This window comes from Limulus polyphemus, unplaced genomic scaffold (assembly GCF_000517525.1).
Source record: "Limulus polyphemus unplaced genomic scaffold, Limulus_polyphemus-2.1.2 Scaffold2687, whole genome shotgun sequence".
NCBI classification, from domain to species: Eukaryota; Metazoa; Arthropoda; class Merostomata; order Xiphosura; family Limulidae; genus Limulus; species Limulus polyphemus.
The window spans coordinates 145505-162827 of NW_013668297.1; the positions used below are offsets into that span (position 1 = coordinate 145505).

The 17323-nt window shown below is 34.3% G+C and overlaps 1 long non-coding RNA gene across 1 annotated transcript in view; it reads left to right on the forward strand.

The window, feature by feature from the left end:
- The window catches only part of LOC111087812, a 36313-nt gene extending 24457 nt beyond the window's left edge, over positions 1 to 11856 (forward strand). The window contains exons 2-3 of the long non-coding RNA XR_002612452.1: positions 2482 to 2567; positions 9322 to 11856. This is a non-coding gene — a long non-coding RNA (uncharacterized LOC111087812). The remainder of the gene's footprint in view (positions 1 to 2481; positions 2568 to 9321) is intronic.
- The last annotated feature ends 5467 nt before the right edge of the window (positions 11857 to 17323 follow it).

Below are 17323 nucleotides of genomic sequence, written 5' to 3' on the forward strand. Positions count from 1 at the left end.
GAACATGAGCCTTAATGCCCTTGGCATTCCATTGTAATATTTGTAAAGGTCCTATTGTTTATTTGTAGGGGCACTTACTTGGTACAGTTCATAAATTGAGTCGGGATTAATATCATAACCAAAAATGGTACTTGCCAATTCGGTTATGAAAGATATCCTCGTTTTTCTGCAGTTTTTTGCCAAAAGGACTGGTCCTGAGCGATTGAAATGATTTTGGCCACAAAAGTAACGATATGTTCAAACAGTTGATGTGACATACGACTACTGTTTGAAGCACTAACCTGTTGAGAGGTGTTGTCGTTACTTTTGTCAGAAGATTGAGGTTTCTGTGGTTCCTAGTTGCCTTTATAACCCCCTCTATAGTTGTACAGTCCTCCTCAGTAATGTCGAGGTGGACTCCATGAATGATACCCCTAACAGAAGGTGGAGGTACGTCTTGAATCTGGGATCGTATTTTATATCCACAGATGGTTCTTGTGCTAGACAATATTCTTGATTGTGAATAGGAACAAATGATCTTTAGACGATCCGTTTTAAGTTGGATTTTGTCAGTGGGCCCAATGATATCATTAAGGGCTCTACTTAAGAGCATTGGATTGACCTTCGCAATATTGACGTCCGGCGATATTACAAAGACTATTTGTTTTCTATCTGGAGTTGACTTTTTCTGTCCGATGGATTCGACTCTTGATCCGGAATCAGATCTCACTCGTTTGCCGGCATAATCTCTATCAAATTCCATGTCGTGCGACACGCTAACTGGGCCAGAAGTGGCCGACCCATTCACCCATCGTCGAGGGTCGTCCACGTCCTTCCCTCCTCTCTCAGTATGACTGCTAGCCTGTTCACTTTTTCGTGGCATTGTTCAACTTACTCTCTCCAATCTAACTGAACACCTCAGAATTCGGATTCCTGCCTGTCTTGGCAGAAAACTGTAGTATATATGCAAGAGTGGCGCTAGTAGCGTAAAAAATGTTTTTGTTTTGCATAACTGGTACGAATGAAAACACTATACATAAAATACAGTATATTGATGCAGATATTATAGATATGAATATCTTTTGCTAGAAATGGTTACTCAAATTTTCTTGGGTTTGATGCTTTTACTAAAGCCCTAATGATCAAACTACCGATCATTTATATCGGTATCACAAAATGTCTAATTGATTGCATAATGTGCAAAAAGTGTTTGAATATTTAAAATGTACCTTCTAAACACTAGCTAGTTAGCTCAACCGTTATATTAATTGATAAAAGTGATTATTTTTACCATATTGTTATAGGGGTCAGGGAAGTCGAAACTAGAGAAGTGCAGATTATTGGAATACAACGTAAGTGTTGGCATAATTAACAATAATTTTGCACTCTTGCCTGCTAAGCTACCCTGTCTACATGCTAGTTAATACCACTAGAATTAAACAAACCACATTGTACCATAATGGTTGTATATACTTATTGTATTTTGGTGAAAATTGAGATTCGTAATTATATGAGAAAATATACTATTCTATGTAATTTTAACCACCATAAATCTTGAATAGCTTATCACAATCTATATGCAATCGCAATTTGTAGAGTTTCGCACCTTGTCTGGTCATTGGTTTTCTAACTGCAGTGTATATCATATTATGCTCTAGATGTTACTGTAAGACGAGGCCTGTAACAAGTCATACCGCAGCAGCAGTAAACAAACTGCGGCATTTAATATCAGCTAGTAATCCAGCATCACACAACCCAGTAGCAAAAGCTGTCTACGTGGCTCAGGCAACATTACATAATATGATCAAGAAGAGGATCCCTATCTGGAAAAGGACGTACAAGTCACGTGTACATAAGTTGCTTCCATGACATATCAGTTGAACCACCGCATACTGCTAGAAGTTGGAGAATAAAACGATTGATCATGCTATTCCATTGATAGATGCAACACCTATGGATATCTTTGTGATCTGATTGTTGAAATGAACGTTTGGAAACCGTCATTCTCTTACACTGGATGGATTAAGGATAGTTTTAGGGAAGGGTGTGCTTTGAGCATGAAAGCTTTACGACGGAGTCTTTTACAATAGAAATTACGTTGCATGGCTATTTGAAGATACACAGTCGTCAAGTAGAGTACAGTTAGAGGCGGACATAGACTATGACGACGTGGTGAGGATCCAAAATCGTTTTAACATAACGTAATCAACATCTGTATAATATTGTATATGACATTAGCATGCCATGGCAAAGGATAACCTTGCCCTTTATCCCACCGTTGGTTTTTACTGTTGATGCTGAAGAAACATATTTTTCACCACTGGCAGTATGATAGTTGTGTTGTTATTTGTCGAACTATGAGAAGCTCACTTTCTGAGCTGTGTAAATTCAACAGTTCTATGCAAGATGAAAGTAACATATTCAAAATGGGGTTTAGAACAACAAATCTGTTTATGTTAGATTTGCATTTTCACTTATGTTATTTTTCTTTCTGGTTCACAGCGTGTTCTAGTTCAGGAAGTAGATGAAGGTCAGCCATGTATAACCTGCAAAGAAAACTGTTCCGGTTTCATCAGTCACACGTGGAGGTAGGTGGAACTCCATATGTAGAAGTAATCATAAAACATAATAAAGTTTAATAATATATACAATTAAATATTTAATCAAACTTAAAATCAATAGAAAAATTTTAGACGACTCTTTTGAGAACTTCAGATTCATTTTGGGGATACACTAGATGAAAAATATCCCAAACTAACCTATTTCACTTGTACAAATAATTTTGCTTTAAGCAGAATCTCATTTGACTCTACCTATAGGGAACCATGGCAAGCAAAGAAAGAGAATTGAAACCCATATAAATGTTTTTATTACTAATTTAATGTTTAGACGAATAATCTTGAGAATGGAAGTACATTATGCTAATATCAGTTGTCAGATAATGATTTATAAACATAATGAAGTGATTTATTTTGTGGGAACATACTATATGTTTCGACAGACTAATGTCACCCCCCAAAAAAAAATCACTTCATTTTCATAAAGTCTATATGTAAACTTTATATGTAAGAATGGCCAAGGTACACAATAGGCATAATACAAATATGCACTCTAAAAAATCAACAGTGACAGAGAGTTTTACTTTAAAAGGTGATTGCCACTCTCTTTCATTTGTTTTCTACCCAACAAGGCAAAAAACCGTCGCTAAGATACCTAACCAGAAAGTGACCAATCTACCAAACTGTTCATCTTTTTTCTTATTGCGTTAGTCTAGGTAACTCTACAACTACTTTATCACTAACGTCAGTTGAAACCTAAATCTACTCTACGTGTTTCTGAGAAGTGCACCATGTCATTCCTTGGTCGTAATAACTAGTAATAATATTTAAGAAATCATAATTCTAGTGTAAAAGATGTTATCATTACCTTTTGACGTTAGCTTTTATACAAAAATATAGTGTTCCTTTAAAAAGCTCAAGCACAGGGTGAAACAGGAATTACCACTCAATAATGAACATTCAAATCCATAATTTGGTCAAAGTTCAAAGTAAAACATGAAGTAGAAATGGGCAGAGTGTTGTCAAGTTATCCCGCCAATTCCTACCTTATTTCCTTACTTTTTGGTGCTTCCATTCCTACTTCCTAATTTTTTATAAAAAATATTTTTACAATTGTCTCATAGCTTTTTCTGGTGTTAAGTCTCTAGAGTTACGGGGATCTAGGCCTATCTTTCTTGTAGCTTTTCTTGTAACTTTTAGAGTTATCCTGGCTTTTGTTGATATTTTAGCTATAGTTTTTCTCCCATCTAGCCAGGATGGCAGCCTTTTCTTTGACTAAATTGATGGCTAAGGCTTGTTTCGCACATTCAGCATTACTGTTTCTAGCCTTATCTCTATTTTTGCAATAATGTTCTCTTTTCTGGGACAAAGACTTTTCAAGGTTATTAACATAAGAGTTTTCCCTTTTATCTTGTTTTGTTTCCTTGAAAGGCATATTTTAAAAATCTCACTATTTCAAGTCCAATCTTAGATATCAGTAGGTCATACTTAGCTTGAAGATAATGCAAAAGTAAATTATGCAACTTGTTCTTGATTTTAGTCCAGAGTGCTCGAACAAATTCGTGTCAGACTTCGGCAGTGGTAGTGTTCGTCCTCACGTAGGAGACTCACGTTTTAAGCACTAACTGCTCTGATAGAATTGCTTTGTCCAAAACAGATGTTGGCTAATTGCTTTTCCTCTAGTCTGTTAGTTCATATATCCCTTGTGTAGTTTTGTGAGAAACCTTGACGTTAAGAAAGATGAGTTTTTGTTGTTTTTTTTTACATTTAAAAAAACATAATTCTCTTGTTCACTGTTAAAGTTTTGTTATTCTTCTTAGATCTAATACGTTTAGTTAAAAGAATGTCTATGGAATTACGATTCTACAGATGGAGTTGAAGTTTAGCAAGATCTGGCTCTGAATGAAATTCAAACACTTTGCCAACGTTCCGTGGTTGTATTTATAGAAGTCTCAAAATTAATTGCCATGTGAATCACTAAACACACCTAACCTTCTTTTATAAATAATAATCGGAACTGAGTGACGCCACTGCAGCACAAGCTGAACAGTTTAACTGTAGGTATCGTTATCATGTCTATGTTGTGTTACTGAGTCCCGCAGGTTGTTCAGCGTGTCCAGTCGCTATTATAGTTGTCTAACAAACAACAGTTGGTGACTTAAATCAAAATATCTTCACCTGCACTTTTCTAAGTTCTTCCTTCTTTAATAAATAAAATTCATCTGTACCAACACAAACTTGACACAATATTTCTTTCCTCGATATTGAGAGAGAAGTAAGAATTGCTTTACGCTGTAATTACTCGTGTCCGTCTTTTTCCGATGTAAAAAACAACTTCTAAAAACTTTTATTTACGGATTTTAACTCATCGCTTGCTCCATTTATTTAGTTTCAATTTACTAATTGAGATCACAGTGTCCAATTAGCGATAAAAAGAAAACAACTTAATTCATAAAGAAAGAATCATCACCTCCAAAATATTACAATATATAAATATTTTTCAGGCTGTTTAAGAAGTTTTTATTTACATATTTCTGCCAGAGTTATCAACCATTTACTACATACACGTAGCTCTAATGTATTAGGGAAACATTTATCATTTACATCTAGTTTTACTCTATTGAGGAAACATTTGTCGTACACATCTAGTTGTACCGTACTTAAGAAACATCCTTATGCTCGTCATACTGTACTGAATAAATGATGAATTTATTATGTACATGTAGCTTTAACGTACGGAGGAAATATTCATTATGTACGTTAGGAAAAATTTGTAATAGAGATGTAACTTTATTCTACCGAGGAAACATTTATTATGTACATCTAGCTGTACTGTACTTGGGAAACATTTACTATATACATCTAATTTCATTGTACAGATGAAACATGTCTAGCTTTACTGTGCTTTTTTATTATGTACATCTACCATTAATATACTGAAGAAATACTGTTTATATACTGTATATCTAACATAAACGTAATAAAGAAACATATATTATATAAATCTAAGTAATTAAACAATTATTACATACATTTAGCGGTACTATACTTAGGATACCTTCATTGTATACAGCTAATTGTACTTTACATAGGAATCACTTATCGTATAGAGTTAATTTTACTGTACTTGGGAATAGTTAATTATATGCATTTAATTTTACTGTGCTAAGAAGAGATTTAATATATACAACCTGATGGTTGGTAAAACAAAATACGCGGCATATTTTGATTGGTTCTTCTATACATTTTAATATATTTTACTCTGTCATATCTAAATACGTATGTTGATCGTTGGACACAGCTATATAGGGTGTTAAAGCTATGGATTTATTCAATGTGACTGATAAGAATGAATATTTGCTGTAAAATTATTATCAATGCTATAAGTGTAGCTACCAGTTTGGCCACCAGTTTTGATTTAATTCTTTTAAGTCGCACACTCAATCCTTTTTTCGCCGCACCTTTTTTTTTTTCACACCTAAGGTGTTTTTCATTAGATATCATGACTTTTTGTCAATATACACTAACACACCACAGCAAGTGAGAAAGTGACACTCGATAGTAACCAACATTAGCTTTAGGACTGCAACCCTATTATTCGGAACAGACCTTTACTTTACAGAATCAACTAGATTCTTTAAAATATATTGCAGTACTTTTTCCTGTCTAAAACAGTGTTAATAGCTTCCTTTATAGTAACGCCGTGGAATTTAGATTAACAGTGTCTTGTCATCACCCAATGCAATCGGTACAGCCGTATCAAGCATCACTATTTATGCTAATTGCTTAAGCTAATATCACGCGACGCTAAACGCTCTTTAATTGAGATAATTTCATAACATTTAGTAAATGTGTGCTGAAAAGTTGGCAATGAATAATCAATAATAACCGTCCACATGTATGATTCTTTTGAAAACTTGAGCTAGAAACTCCTTATCTAGTTTGCTTGGCCTAACCAATACTTATGTATTTACACGTTCTTTCACCTTACTGTTTTGCTGCTCTAAATCAACTGTCTTTAAACCGAATGACAAAAACTCAAAACGGTCCATTTTGACTCTTAGTTAAAGCTGTAGTGATTTTGAGTGATTTTTCTTGAATAACTTTGCACATGTAGGATTATATTTACACCAAGTCAGACTCGTAATTGTAGGTTCAAAAGATCTAGCAGGGTACCAAATTTCAAAAAATCCATAAGAGTTAAGTATTGTTTTCTATCAAATAAAGTTTTTGTTCTTTTGGTGCGAAGAAAAAAAAAAGAGAAGAAATTGAATTAAAATTGGAGAGGTTATATCTCAGGAATTTCTCAATGGATTGGATTGCCTTGAAATTTGGCATGTGAAGTAAGAGTCCAGTAGGGAACACCCTCTGAAAATATGTGATAGTTTGGATTACCATAGTCCGAGCTACAGAAGGTGAAAAATCGCTAAACTATCACTCCTGTCAATAACACACAGTGAATCCTGCTGATTGGTTTTTTGGTCGCAGAATTTGGATCGCATACTTTGATTGGTTCTTCTATACATTTTAATATATTTTACTCTGTCATATCTAAATACGCATGTTGATCGTTGGACACAGCTATATAGGGTGTTAAAGCTATGGATTTATTCAATGTGACTGGTAAGAATACTACCTTGTACAATTTAAATAACCTATCTATAACCTTCCATGGTATCTATAAACATCCCGAGCATATCTTCTACAGCGGCAGTGTTTACATTTGCGTATGTGTACAGTGGCGGATTTAGGGGTGATGGTGGCTAAGGTGGCTATCCACCCCTTTTTATATTCTTTAAAAATTTATGTCACATTTTTGAAAATGTCTTATTTAATGATTACTTAACAATTGATTACATGAGTAATTAAAATTCGTGAGCTGACTAACTAATATATATAAATCAGGTTGAGACATTTGATTGGATAATACCTCGGATTAATGAGTATGTCTGTATTATGCTGCTTTTCCTCTGGTGTCTCTATCAGTTGATAGATTATAAATTTAGACTGAAGTGAATCTCACAAGTACTCAGTATAACATTTTTCACATTGCACGTCTGCACGGGCAAACGATTCTTCTTTGAAGCAATTTACACCATTGTAAGTTTATCACATATTTACTATGTATGTACCTTTGTTCTATTATTCCTATCCGTACGGGTCAAAGGCTATGTCATCGCGTTTGTTGACACGATTTCAAAATTTTATTGAACTATTATTTTATGAATTTATGTCAATAAGTTTAGTATCAAATTGTAGATTATAATCCAAATTTTAATATTATACATTGTTTAATTTCTTAATTTAAAAGTAAATATAAAAAAACATACCTAAATATCGATTTTTGTGTGTCACGTAGTATGTTGTATGCAGCATTGGTTCAAATTAGATGTTTGTGATATCCAAATACAAAGTGTATAGTTTCTTATGAATCAGGAACTCAAATTACCGATATTGACAAGCTAGAAGCTAAAATAAAAATGTTATATTTGCTGGGATATCACTACATTTACTGAATAATCAACCAAACACAGTGGCCCCGCCCACCTCTTCCTACATTTAAAGATACTTACGTACATGTACTTCTGTCTACGATGTGTGAATAACCAATTTACAGCCCAGAATGTCCCCCACGTGGATCTCTGAGCATTTTCAAAGTATTTACGCGGGAAACTCTTTCTTTTCATGGAAGATTTCAAACGATAAGGTAAGTCTTTAGTGAGCTCGAAATTTCATGTTATTTATACAGCTTAGTTTCTAAGGATAATAAATTATAGTAATTTTTGATCATGTCAAAATGTATATATAAAACCTAAAAAAGATTATTTCGTTTCACATCCTCCACGTACGAAATTGATAGATCTCAGCTTCCTACAGCATACGAGTTCTAAGTTCGTAACTGGAATGGAAGAGATAATTATTTTCTGTACTTCCTTATTTACTTTTCTATGTTTAAGAAAAATAACTGAAATTCAAGAACGTATTTTAAATAGCAATAATGTATATACATATATAATGTATTAAAACTGAAATATGACTGTATTTTACAAAATACTAGTCCACTAAAACACAGCCAAGACAGGTCACTTTGTAAAGGCCAATTTTATATTCTTGGATACAGTAACATGATTGCACGTGCGCCGCATCTTTGCAACTTCAATGATGCTAGCCAGGAACGGCTGTAAGGTCAATGTTTTGAAATTTAAGCTATTTAGACTAAACATTTGTGGTTTCGTGTGTTATAATTTGTAGTCATTCTAGGACGAAAAAACATAGTTTATATTCATTTCCTAAGTTTTATGGTGGTTACGAAATGGGTCAAATCTACCGGACCCGTAAAGATATTCGATAGTGAAAATAACAGATAAAATATAAAGTTTTTTCTTAAACACGTTTGATAATTACATTAGAAATTAGAAAAATGTCTGATGCATAAAAGAATTTTTAATCTTAAAATCAAAATTACTTTGCATGTTGGATTGTCGACATGCGAAAAGAAAAAAGGCACGAGAAAAACATTACTTAAAAATATAAAAACTTTATAAAAAAATCTGATATTTTGCGTACGAAAGCATTGTAATGTTTACTGATAATCCAAATTTCGTGAACATACGCTTATTAATTTAAAAGTTATAGTCTGGAAACTATAACAAACACAAAATGGTTACGAGGTCGGTTCCAAGGACCGAGTCCGTGCTGAAAAGAGTTAAACTTTACGTTCTACTTACTCCTCTGGTTTAAATAGTATTACTGATGTTTTATGCTCACGTATTTTATTTTTCAGTTATTCACCATGTCTAGCGGATCACCAGTTAATCGTCTAAAGCAACAGTGTATTTCCTGTTTTCATTTTGGGCAAAGTAGCACTCCGAAATCTGATGAAGTATGCTGTGAAGACAAATCAAAAGAGACAACTTCAACATAGTATTCTGAAGCAAGTGCTTCTACTTTACAAATAAAAGACACCATTCCAACAACAGATATTGCATCTGTACTTGACGAAAATGTCTCAACAGAGATGAGTGACTCAGCGAAAGCGGTATTTATGGAATGTTGCTGGAAGCTTTCTCCACATTACAAATTTGACAATAAAACGTTCAAAATATGACAAAAATTTAAGGCAATTGCTTTTCAATCGACATGGCTTTATGGCTATAAGTGACTTACTTACAGCAATCACCCTAGTTAAAAAGACGGTGGTGTCTCCCTTGTGTTATCTTTTTACAAAAAATGGAAAAGCAAAACTTAGGTGTTTTCGTGAAGACATCATTCAATAACTTAGCTAAATCCAAAGAGTTACTGAGCAGTCATGAATAGAACACCTACCACCAAGAAAGCATTCAACGTGCACCCTACAATAAATCTCAAGTGCGTGATCTTGGACTTCGAATCAATTCGATTATTAATTCAGTTACTGCTGACAAAGTAGAAAGTAATAAACAAATTCTCCCAACTATAGTTGATGCCGTTTTATATTGTGCAAGACAGCAGATAGGTTTACGAGGGCATTGAGATAACAAGATCGAATACGCAGAGTTACCTGATTGCAATGAAGGAAATTCTATTGCACTAATTTGTCGTATGTCCAAGCACAACCCAATTTTTAAAGAGCACATCTTTTCTGGTCCAAAAAATACCGTGTACACCAGTAAGACAATACAAAACGAAATGATACAAATAGTTGCAGATACAATTCGTGACCATTTTCGAATGTGCATCCATGCTTGTCCTCACTACGCAATAATAGCAGATGAAACCTCTTCCAATACGAGTTTGCATGCGAGTTTTGGATGTAACTGGACAGCAGCCAGAAAAACAAAAAGTATTTCTCGACTTAGTTGACTTTGAGCGAATAACAGGATAAATGATTACACCAACAATTCGCGATACTTTACAGAAACAACATGTTAAAATCGAAGAATGCAAAGGCCAGGTTTATGACACAATTGCCTCCTTGATTTCTGACAAAAAAGCGGAGTTCAAGCATACATTAAGAAATTTGCACCAAATGCTGATTACCAAGGATGTGTGCTTCACTCTCTAAACCTAGCAGTATGCCATGGTTGTGACATACCTTCTATTCGGAATATGATGGATTCTTGTCGACCTTTATTTTCAGTCTTTGACAATTCATCCAAACGCCAAAAGTTCTTTCAAATTATCATTGTGACACTTGCTCCTAATATTAAAAAAAAAAAAACCCTGCAAAACACGATGGATAGAATGACACACCACTTACGATACAATTGAAGAGCTTTATGTTTACATTGTCAGAAGACACTATAAAATTTGCCAACCCTCACGAGACCCAGATATTTACACCGAAGGAGAGAGCTGGAGTTGGCATTCAGAAACACTGAGTAAAGCAAATGGGTTACGCCATACGTTTACTAATTTTGAGCATATCGTCAGTTTTACAATTGCAAAGGAAGGTTTAGAACCAATGTGTCCAATTCAATTGTGTTTTCAAAAAGTATATCAGATGATTTATTGTTATGCAACCCTTCGTGCATCTGTTAATTATTGGTTTTCCATTGTTTATGCCAAAGCCAAAGCCAAAGAATTAGCACGATCTGTAAATTCTGAAGAAAAATGTCCCAGAATTATATGTGGATATCAGATGCATCACTCCAATAGCCCACTACTACAAACACAACATAGCAATTCGTTTTCTAGATATAATCTTTGGACAGTTGAGGTCACGCTGTGGAGAAAACATGCAAACACACTTTGCGTTGTGCTCATTAATGCCAGATGTCCTCCTAAAGAAGGACTTTGATGAACTTGAAGCACTGACAAATCTATTGCTCAAACAATGGTAATTTGTTCTTCCACGTCCAACTGCCTTCAAAAGTGAGTTACTTAGATGGCAACAGCTTTGTAAGGATAGTAAAAACAGCAATGAAGCTGTGACGCAACTCATTTGGCAAACTGCTGATGAAATATTCTTCCCAAACGGCAGAGAATTATTTTGTAATTTATACCAATTTTGCCAGTTGGTAGTTGGGAGGCGGAACGTTCATTTTCTTGTGTTTGTCGCATTCATTCATAGCTTAGCAACACCATGTTTTCTGATCCGTGCGTGATGGCCATGCATTATAATACTGTTACTTTGTCAACAGATGAAATCGTACAACGATTTATTTCACTTCATTCTCGTCAAATGCAGGCATAAACCTTTTTTTAACTATTAGAATAAATCCTTCCTTGTTTGGACCTACATAAACTATCATAGTTATGTTTTGATTTCTGTCCGTGTACTTCCTTATACTTGTATACATTGAATAGATTCATGTGTATTTATCCAATGCTTAATCGATATGTTTGAATATGTTTAATTTGTTTATGTATTTTAAATAAATAATTTATTTTCTGTGCTACTTTAGTTATAAATTCAAATGGAACATATAAGCTTTATATAGATCATATTCACTAAATTTAAAAAATGCATTGTTTATACATATTCGTAAATTTGTCATAGCCACCCCCATAGCAATATCGTAGGTCTGCCACTGGATTTGTGTGTGTAGGAATTATGAACTGTGGGGTGATAGATTTCTATCAATTTCTTCAAACACTTTCTCTAGTTTACTAGGGAGTATGAAGCATGAAATTAACTTTCTTACACATTGAGTACCTTAACTAATCTGGCAAACATGCTCGCCCTTTAAGCCGTGGGGGCGTTATAAAGTGATGGTTAATTCCACTATTCGTTGGTAAAAAAGTAACCTAAGAGTTGGTGGAGGGCGGTGATGACTAGCTGCCTTCTCTTTAGTCTTATCTAAAATCTCTTTTTAAGAACTAGTGTTGTTATCTGAAGTTAAGCACAAAGCTACACAACGGGCTATCTGGGCTTTGCCCACCGCTGTGCTACTGGGAGCTAAGAACTAATAATAAAACTGAAGATGCCTGAGGGCCACTACTGCCCTCTAATTATACCTTGTTCAAGTATATCTTTTACATATACTGTCGACTCTACCCTTTGCCTCACTGTGCTATCGCTTTATTACTGTTCAACACTATATTTGGTTTTACTTTGTTTGTGTAACCATCAGAGTCACGTTCTCCCACAAATATATCTCTATATTCTTCTAATAAGTTTACTAGCCGTTATAGAATACCAAACAATTTTATTCTGTCGTGTATATTCCTTATTATATTCAGCGTTATGCTGCATTACTGCAACTATTTTCTCTTTTTTTCTATTGCTAGCCTTACCTACTACTATCTGCTTTGGTAGCACCACTTTATTGTTGTTTGCATTTAAAATATTTACTGGCATTATAGCTCTCTCAGACAATTTATTATTACTCGCAACAATATAAACTCCTGATTCTTCTGGCTCTATCGGCTCAATTAAAACTTTTGCTTAGTCTTTTACTTTAGCTTCTATAATAAACTTCTCTCAGGTTCTTCAGTTACTCTTTATAAACTTATAGGTACTCTATCTAACAAAATCTTTTATTGGGATGTTCTACTGCCTAAATTAGAGGTAGAGTCATCTGAGGGGTCTGTATAGTTATTTACCTGTCTAATATTGTTTTTCTTTAATCTATCTTTACTTCTCCTTTTCGCTCTATTGCTACTACTACTAGTACTGCCATTATTACTTTCACCATACTTAGAGGTTCTTTACCTGTTATAACTACTGCATTGCTATTACTCTCCCCAGACTTAGGAATTTTCTTCCTATTTTCACTAGCCTGATTTTTTGTTTGAACACCTAATCCTATTACCATCCTCATTTTCTTGTTTATTACTACGCTTAGGAGTATTGGAGCTTTTGTTTTTTGATATTTGATCTTTAGTCTCACTACTTCGCTCAATAATGATTGTTTTCAGCATCTGACTATTAGTTTGAGTCACAAGAAAGGTATAGTTTGTCTCGAATTTTGCACCACTCAAGTCTCCTTCAAAACGTAAGATCTCCATTTATATACAAAGCTATATTTATATACATACAACCTCTGATGATGGCTATTCAAGTATTATATTTCTTAAGAAATCTTGTCTTAAAATACTATTTATCTCTAAATCTATCTGCTTACAGATATAGAAAGAGTATTCAAGTTTCAAATCTCCTATTTCTATACTTGCCTAACATCTAAATAGGATGTCCTGTTATAGAAGTTAAAATACATTTTGAAACTTCCTTCCCTGCATTATCTAGCATCGTCGAATTTTTGTTTACTCAATTTGCACTTATCAGAGAAGATAGTGTCCATGTCAACTACTAACCAAAATTCTATAACTTTTATTTTTAAAATTGCTACTGCTGAAATTTCATTGACACTATTCACGCCTGATCTTCTATTCCATACTGCCAGAACTACTATTAGTTTTGTTTTGTAAATCTGGCTGATATTATGTTTTTAGTTGTTGTATATTTCTGCATCTTTACAGTAGTTTTTAAATTCTTTTCCTAAAAGTTCCAAACCCTGGTGGTTTATTATTTCTCACCTTCTGTGGACGTCTACATTTTCGGGTTATGTTGCTTTTTAATCTACTATAAAAATAATTCCATTTGCACATATTTCTTTTTAAACTCCTTCAGCAATATGCTCTTGTTTACCACAATTAAAACATTTCATAATCTCTAACTTATTTTACTTCCTACCTGCCAATTTGTTTTGTTATTTCTATTATTCATAGCGTTTTTCTCCAAATTCCTCCCTTCTAGCTACTTCATTTAAGTATGCTAGCATTGCTAATAGCATATTCGCTTCGTTCAGGTTAAATCTTATCAAACTACTGGCCACCCCTTCTCATAATTAGAATTTAGTGTGTCCTGGATCACCAATTCATTATGAGGTACATAAGCCCTTCTCAATGTATTGCCTAACTCCTGAAGCTTATGACCGAATACTCTAACAAATTCGTCCCTCTATTGTATAAGAATATTTATCTGCATCATAATAGTGTTTGGTGTCTTATGCTTTCTATATTCTTGCAACAATCTGTCTCTCAACTGGTTAAAGTTAGGGGTTATTTTTAATTCATTGTAAGTTCTGATAAACCTTTGTGCAGTGCCTGCTATTCTTAATCTAAGAATATTTGATTTTTACACAACTGTCCAGTCTGATATTCTCACAGTTTCAACAATTGTGTTAGTAAAATTCTCAATATCCTCTTCAACTTTACCATAAAACAACAATATAGCACTTATTGAATGTGTATCATCGCACTGACCTCAGCAATATAACACTTATTGAATGTGTATCATCGCACTGATCTCAGCAATATAACACTTATTGAATGTGTATCATCGTACTGACCTCAACAATATAGCACTTATTGAATGTGTATCATCGCACTGACCTCAGCAATAAAGCACTTATTGAATGTGTATCATCGCACTGACCTGCTGGTACTGATAAAGCTGCTACAACTTCTAAGTCTGCATTTGCCATCACATTAGTTCTAGGTCGTACACCTTTTCTCTTACTTTCTCCAGTAGCTATAACCATGCTTTCTTCTTTTAAAAATAATTTCTAAGTATACTAACTCAAATAAACTTATCTCAACTCCATTTTGAAAAATTTATGAATTCAAAAATCCTCTATTAATTTGTAACGAACAGTGGATAACAGCTATAGCAAACAAGTGATATTTATTAAATACCAGGATAAGCTGTCATGAACATACAAGCTACCAACTCGAGGAAGTTGACTAAAGAATAAAAATTCACTCTCAAAGTGAAGTAATTATATAGAACATATTTATTTGTCATATCATATATATGATATACATATTACTCAGTTAATATACTTGGTAATCATTCAAAAATTTCTCCAAAAGTCTCATCAACGACGCAACTACTTGAAATGAATTATCGATCAATTCTACTATATTCAGCTCTGATGACATATAAACATTTAAGTTACTAGATGATGTGGATATGGTAGTATCACTTACACAGAGCATGAGTAGGGAATGGTGGTTAGTACGGATATTCTCAGACTGGATCTAGCTGATTGACTTCAACTAATGGCTAGCTGGCTCTCTACTTCTACCTACTTGCTGCTAACTCCACGTTCTCTCTCTCTTTCTCAGCCTATAGAGTTTGAAGACGGAATGTTGGCATTGTTCCAAGCAGAATCAAAACTATAACACGTGATTCTAGCTTTGGCTTAACTGTTTTACACACAGTCCAAATTCTCTAGATTTGTTGCTTCTTAGAATTCAGCGTGTTTTTCTGTGTAAAGTAACTGGAATTTCTCATATATGCCAAAGTCTACGCTATTTGACCTCTTGCCTTGCATATGTATAACACAAAGATCTGGCTTCAAGAGTTCGAATTTACTTTTAGGGTTCCATTGTTTTCTTCTCTCCTAAACCCCTTCTTGGTCATGTTATGCAATTTCTTATTTACTTTCTGACGTCTGTGTCTTATAGTTTATAAATGTTCTGCAAATTTGTTGATTTACTGGCAACTGTCTAGTGGTGATAAAAGGACCGTGAAATCACTTCTAATGTTTTATTCCTGAAATCTTGTTTTCAATCAAATACATGTTGCTGATCTAATTACTGCTAAAATTCTTTGTTGCCTTATATAGTCAACTAATGCACATTACATTCCTATGTTCATATAGTCCAATACATTCATTACTTGAGAAATTCAGAAAAAAATAACAAATAAAAATGTATTTCAAAAACTGCTATACATGCCATTGTTTCATTACCATTTCTATCCCAAGTGGGTATTAATAAGTGAAATAATGACCTTACAGTGAAGATCACAAACATGTACTCGTAGACAAAACTATAACATGTACTTGATGGTTATGATTCCCGCTGGGCATTATCAGATGTAACACTGGCGTCATAGATGAAATCGGTTTGTTTTGTTTATTTTTTTGAATTTCGCGCAAAGCTACACGAGAGCTATCTGCGCTAGCCATCCCTAATTTAGCAGTGTAAGACTAGAGGGAAGGCAGATAGTCATCACCACCCACCGCCAACTCTTGGGCTACTCTTTTACCAACGAATAGTGGGATTGACCGTCACATTATAACGCCCCCACGGCTGAAAGGGCGAGCATGTTTGGTGGGAAGGGGATTCGAACCCGCGACCCTCAGACTGCGAGTCGAGCGCCTTATCCACCTGGTCATGCCAAGACTGGATCATTTAATTCATAAGTGCTACTTCTGGTGAGTATTATTAAGTGTAACAACGGCCTCATACATAAGACCAGAACATTTTCTTGGTGGTTACAATTACTCTTTCCATTGAATATTAAAAAGTGAAATAATGATCTGGTGGGCAAGACGTTTAATTCGTGGTTATCACTCCTTATAGGTACTAACGATTATAATAACAACAACCTCGTGGACAGATCATAACAAGTACTTGGTTGTTACTACTCCCAGCAAGTATTGTCAAGTGTAATAATGACTTTCTGGATAAAACTGCTAAATGTGCTTGGCAGTTATCTTTATAAATTGAAGTAGGTATTACAATGTATAATAATTACTTCAGGGACAATAACAGAAAATTTGCTTCCAGGTTAAGTATTAAGTCGTCAAGAAAGTAATGTTGCGTTTTGGAATACTTTCATTAACCATATCCCAAAACACGTACATCACGTTTAAATAATAGTTAAACAAACCTCTAAACGTCATGTTATTGTAGCCTATATAATGTGTAAAGTTTAGTATACTCTAATCCCTTATAGTGATGGCACACGACGAAACACAGATTCGGAATGTAATGCTGTTTGAATACAAGAAGAGAAACAGCGCCTTTGTAGCCACAAAGAATATCAAAGAAGTTTATGGAAATGTTTT